Source organism: Coregonus lavaretus (genome assembly GCF_964263955.1).
Source record: "Coregonus lavaretus genome assembly, contig: HAP1_SCAFFOLD_7188, whole genome shotgun sequence".
Lineage (NCBI taxonomy): Eukaryota > Metazoa > Chordata > Actinopteri > Salmoniformes > Salmonidae > Coregonus > Coregonus lavaretus.
The window spans coordinates 21,199-28,243 of NW_028161637.1; positions in this window are offsets into that span (position 1 = coordinate 21,199).

Here is a 7,045-nt window from a genome sequence, read left to right on the forward strand (position 1 = left end):
GACATCGTTCAGTAATTGAGTCATGTAGGGGATGGATGATCTTGGACATCGTTCAGTAATTGAGTCATGTAGGGGATGGATGATCTTGGACATCGTTCAGTTCTTGCTCTGACGGGTCTGAGTTTGTGTGAGGGGCGTGTTTTTCTTTCAGAGGTTGTGATGATTGGTTGTGGTAGGAAGTTTCTGTTGTCAGACTGGAGGAGATGATGGTCAAACTGGAGGCAGACTGTTGGGTTCTTCTCTCAATCAGGGGTCAGAGGTTGATGGTTCAGTGTGCTGATGCATAGCTGCTGTATAATGTGTGACTTTATACATCTCAATTTGATTGAAATTACAGCTTATATACTCAGTGAATGCATCTGAATAGATAAGGCCTGACAAAATACTAACTCTATATACTGTGGTCTACATCCTGGGGTTTACCCAGGACATCCTCCAGTATTACTACCATCACCACAGCAGCTAGATAACTGTGGTCTACATCCTGGGGTTTACCCAGGACATCCTCCAGTATTACTACCATCACCACAGCAGCTAGATAACTGTGGTCTACATCCTGGGGTTTACCCAGGACATCCTCCAGTATTACTACCATCACCACAGCAGCCAGATAACTGTGGTCTACATCCTGGGGTTTACCCAGGACATCCTCCAGTATTACTACCATCACCACAGCAGCTAGATAACTGTGGTCTACATCCTGGGGTTTACCCAGGACATCCTCCAGTATTACTACCATCACCACAGCAGCTAGATAACTGTGGTCTACATCCTGGGGTTTACCCAGGACATCCTCCAGTATTACTACCATCACCACAGCAGCTAGATAACTGTGGTCTACATCCTGGGGTTTACCCAGGACATCCTCCAGTATTACTACCATCACCACAGCAGCTAGATAACTGTGGTCTACATCCTGGGGTTTACCCAGGACATCCTCCAGTATTACTACCATCACCACAGCAGCTAGATAACTGTGGTATACATCCTGGGGTTTACCCAGGACATCCTCCAGTATTACTACCATCACCACAGCAGCTAGATAACTGTGGTCTACATCCTGGGGTTTACCCAGGACATCCTCCAGTATTACTACCATCACCACAGCAGCTAGATAACTGTGGTCTACATCCTGGGGTTTACCCAGGACATCCTCCAGTATTACTACCATCACCACAGCAGCTAGATAACTGTGGTCTACATCCTGGGGTTTACCCAGGACATCCTCCAGTATTACTACCATCACCACAGCAGCCAGATAACTGTGGTCTACATCCTGGGGTTTACCCAGGACATCCTCCAGTATTACTACCATCACCACAGCAGCTAGATAACTGTGGTCTACATCCTGGGGTTTACCCAGGACATCCTCCAGTATTACTACCATCACCACAGCAGCTAGATAACTGTGGTCTACATCCTGGGGTTTACCCAGGACATCCTCCAGTATTACTACCATCACCACAGCAGCTAGATAACTGTGGTCTACATCCTGGGGTTTACCCAGGACATCCTCCAGTATTACTACCATCACCACAGCAGCTAGATAACTGTGGTCTACATCCTGGGGTTTACCCAGGACATCCTCCAGTATTACTACCATCACCACAGCAGCTAGATAACTGTGGTCTACATCCTGGGGTTTACCCAGGACATCCTCCAGTATTACTACCATCACCACAGCAGCTAGATAACTGTGGTCTACATCCTGGGGTTTACCCAGGACATCCTCCAGTATTACTACCATCACCACAGCAGCTAGATAACTGTGGTCTACATCCTGGGGTTTACCCAGGACATCCTCCAGTATTACTACCATCACCACAGCAGCTAGATAACTGTGGTCTACATCCTGGGGTTTACCCAGGACATCCTCCAGTATTACTACCATCACCACAGCAGCCAGATAACTGTGGTCTACATCCTGGGGTTTACCCAGGACATCCTCCAGTATTACTACCATCACCACAGCAGCCAGATAACTGTGGTCTACATCCTGGGGTTTACCCAGGACATCCTCCAGTATTACTACCATCACCACAGCAGCTAGATAACTGTGGTCTACATCCTGGGGTTTACCCAGGACATCCTCCAGTATTACTACCATCACCACAGCAGCCAGAAAACTGCCTATGCAAGACTCTAAGCCAAACATACTGCAAGCCAAACATGTTGAATAGCAGGTTTATTCATAGGGTCACAGTCATCATGTGACTCCCTAATGGATTACAATGGAAACCTTGTAGACTGATGTAGGACACTTTTATCCAAAGGTGAATGTCTTTAAACTGCATTTTTCTCATGATGTATAGCATGTGTCAAAGAAGTCAAGTTGGGAACCACTATGTCAAATTCTCCAAACTTGTTTAATCCATCATGTGACACCTGCAGTGGCGATTTTAGCATGTAAATCTTGGTGGGGCAAATAAATAAAAAAGTGGGATGCATGCCAGCAAAGCCACTACATAACACAACACTAAACAATACATGAATTGCACTGTAACGCTGACAAACGGTGCCCACAAACTGATAGAGCCTCCATAAAGCAGTCCCAACAGCAGTCCCAACAGCAGTCCCAACAGCAGTCCCAACAGCAGTCCCAACAGCAGTCCCAACAGCAGTCCCAACAGCAGTCCCAACAGCAGAGTCCCAACAGCAGAGTCCCAACAGCAGTCCCAACAGCTGTCCCAACAGCTGTCCCAACAGCAGTCCCAACAGCAGTCCCAACAGCTGTCCCAACAGCTGTCCCAACAGCAGTCCCAACAGCAGTCCCAACAGCAGTCTCGCAGTATCGCGAGATCTTGGCCAACAACCTCCTTCCCTCAGTAAGAGCATTGAAGATGGGTCGTGGCTGGGTCTTCCAGCATGACAACGACCCGAAACACACAGCCAGGGCAACTAAGGAGTGGCTCCGTAAGAAGCATCTCAAGGTCCTGGAGTGGCCTAGCCAGTCTCCAGACCTGAACCCAATAGAACATCTTTGGAGGGAGCTGAAAGTCCGTATTGCCCAGCAACTGCCCAGAAACCTGAAGGATCTGGAGAAGGTCTGTATGGAGGAGTGGGCCAAAATCCCTGCTGCAGTGTGTGCAAACCTGGTCAAGACCTACAGGAAACGTATGATCTCTGTAATTGCAAACAAAGGTTTCTGTACCAAATACTAAGTTCTGCTTTTCTGATGTTTCAAATACTTATGTCATGTAATAAAATGCAAATTAATTACTTAAAAATCATACAATGTGATTTTCTGGATTTTTGTTTTAGATTCCGTCTCTCACAGTTGAAGTGTACCTATGATAAAAATTACAGACCTCTACATGCTTTGTAAGTAGGAAAACCTGCAAAATCGGCAGTGTATCAAATACTTGTTCTCCCCACTGTATCTATTATATCCTGGGAAAGTAGGTTTTGTGGATAGACCAGTACTGGCCTTAATTGGACTGGATCCGGGGAAGCACACGCTGTCGCGTGACGCACTGGTCATCACCTCCTCTCTCTCTTTGTCTCCTCCTTCTCGTCTCTCACATCACAGGAGAACAAAAGAAACAGACAACAATTCAGTCTTTTATGCATACCTATGTTCACATTCGCACTAAGAAATAAGCAAGCAGCTTAACTCAGGAATATTATAAATAGCGCAATAACATTTTATTTTATTTATTTCTTTAATTATTTTTTATTTTTTATCCGTCAACATGTCTTCTCATTTATAAATTCAATGTATCTCAATCAAATAGTTTGATAGGTAAGCAACAGCCACTTATCAAACAGAATACTTTATCCGTGTGTATTCAAAGTCTCCCCCTTTCTTCTCTGTCTGCAGCACTAAGTCTGCGTGTCACAGCAGCTCAGTGCAGGCAGGGGAGTGGCACACTCGCTCCGCTCAACTTTAAATTCCTAAAATCCCACACATGCGCAGCTCATTCACCAGTGCGATTTCATGGTGAGAGGAAGCGAGTGTGCCACTCCCCTGCCTGCACTGAGCAACTCTCTCCAAACAGCAGACAGTAGACAGACCAGTTGTCCCTCCGTTTCTTCCAACACAGACAAACAGTAACACTGAACAAAACGCACAAACCAACACAAAACATAAAACACAAATCCTACTTCGAAGTTTCTTATCTTCACTTATTCTAATCTGCAGATTTATAGTTATTTTCTTATCCATTACAAATAATCTCTATACAATTATAACGTCCTCCCAGGGGGCTCATAGTTTTTAACATTTATGGAAATGTTCTCTCAAATAGAGACTCATAAGGTTTAACCTTAACTAACATATTTCCTTACAAAAACTAAAACCCCTGTTCTCAACCAAAACATATATATGTATATATCTCTAACATAAATGTTATCATAGCATGAGTCGACACACAGCTGGAACACAACAGAGACCTCTTTAATTTTGCACACACACATAGGCTCTCTCTCTCACACACACACAATTCAACAAGAATGCATCCGTTCATACAATGCTCTAAAGCATGCTTACGTCGCTCCTTTTTTCCTTTATATTCCTTCCTAAATTTCTTCTACCTTGAGTTGCAGATGTTCAATGAGAGGCTACATCGGACATATACCTCATCAACTATATTCCGAGAGGTAACATGCAATTGAATGTATATTCTACAATCTCACAGTTCCCAGAACTGACCCGAAAATCAACCTAGTGAATTGACAGGATTTGTGGCCCATCTTAATGATCGCCTCTTTGAGGGCTTCCGTAGATCAGCGACGTCCTAACAGTATACTTTTTCCCTTATTTCCTCGTCTGATTCCTTCATTCTATTCCTGGACACTCCTTTAAATTTATTCAAGCCAAATATCCCTGTGCCCAGTGTTATCAATTCCTATAGACACTCCCCCCTGTTTGCGTTGTTTTCAACGCAAACAAAGGTAGAAATTTAGAATGGAAATCTATCACACAGCAAACAGCACGGCACACACAGGTCCGTCACGGTGCGTTCCCCCAACGCACACACACAGCCACACGAACTGACCAGCGCCCAAAGTTGTGAGAAAGCTCACCTTATCTGCCGGCGTCTTGAGCGGGAGTCACTTCGTAGCCCATGAATGGAACGCTGAAGAGACGCAACACGTCCCAAAAATCCTCGTCGCCATTTAATGTGGTGTCAAGACAACGATGCTGACATGCTGTGATGACAAGAAATCCGCTGACACTGTCCTTGATTATAATGGTTTATTACATCAAAGATTACAGTATCAATTTACAGACTCCTGCAGAAATCCGGAGAACAACTGACCCAATCTCTAATATGTTATTCTCCCCGTACTTTGTTCAAAACATGGTATTTATATCCTATGTAACATAATATGGCGTGATTTTAATAGACCAATCCCTGGCCTCTACATAGCAGACTCTCCTCTGTTTTAGGGGGCCCCTATAGTAATGTTTTCCAGATGTTTCCGCAAGCAGAGCCAAGTTCCTCTAACACACCATTTGCAAACGTCAGCAAAATCATAGACTTTCAGATACTACATCACATTGAAGATAGTAGTAGGGTTCCGCAACCGCTATTACTAGTCTGTTCAACCTCTCTTTCATAACGTCTGAGATCCCCAGAGATTGGAAAGCTGCCGCGGTCATCCCCCTCTTCAAAGGGGGTGACACTCTAGATCCAAACTGCTACAGACCTATATCCATCCTGCCCTGCCTTTCGAAAGTATTCGAAAGCCAAGTTAATAAACAGATCATCGACCATTTCGAATACCACCGTACCTTCTCCGCTATGCAATCTGGTTTCCGAGCTGGTCACGGGTGCACTTCAGCCACGCTCAAGGTCCTAAACGATATTATAACCGCGATTGATAATAGACAGTACTGTGCAGCCGTCTTCATCGACCTGGCCAAGGCTTTCGACTCTGTCAACCACCGCATTCTTATTGGCAGACTAAATAGCCTTGGTTTCTCAAATGACTGCCTCGCCTGGTTCACCAACTACTTCTCAGATAGAGTTCAGTGTGTCAAATCGGAGGGCCTGTTGTCTGGACCTATGGCAGTCTCTATGGGGGTGCCACAGGGTTCAATTCTTGGGCCGACACTTTTCTCCGTGTATATCAATGATGTCGCTCTTGCTGCTGGTGACTCTCAGATCCACCTCTACGCAGACGACACCATTTTGTATACATCTGGCCCTTCATTGGACACTGTGTTAACAAACCTCCAAACGAGCTTCAATGCCATACAACAATCCTTCAGTAGCCTTCAACTGCTCTTAAACACTAGTAAAACTAAATGCATGCTTTTCAATCGAACGCTGCTAGCACCCGCCCACCCGACTAGAATCACCACTCTCGACGGGTCTGACCTAGAGTATGTGGACAACTACAAATACCTAGGTGTCTGGTTAGACTGTAAACTCAACTTCCAGACTCACATAAAGAATCTCCAATCCAAAGTTAAATCTAGGATCGGCTTCCTATTTCGCAACAAAGCCTCCTTCACTCATGCTGCCAAACATGCCCTCGTAAAACTGACTATCCTACCGATCCTTGACTTCGGCGATGTCATTTATAAAATAGCCTCCAACACTCTACTCAGCAAATTGGATGTAGTCTATCACAGTGCCATCCGTTTTGTCTCCAAAGCCCCATACACTACCCACCACTGTGACCTGTACGCTCTTGTTGGCTGGTCCTCACTACATGTTCGTCGTCAAACCCACTGGCTCCAGGCCATCTATAAATCACTGCTAGGCAAATCCCCGCCTTATCTTAGCTCATTGGTCACCATAGCAGCACCCACCCGTAGTCTGCGCTCCAGCAGGTATATCTCACTGGTCATTCCCAAAGCCAACACCTCCTTTGGCCGCCATTCCTTCCAGTTCTCTGCTGCCAATGACTGGAACGAATTGCAAAAATCTCTGAAGCTGGAGACTCTTATCTCCCTCAATAACTTTAAGCATCAGTTGTCAGAGCACCTTACCGATCACTGCACCTGTACACAGCCCATCTGAAATTAGCCCACCCAACTACCTCATCCCTATATTGTTATTTAATTTGCTCTTTTGCACCCCATTATCTCTAT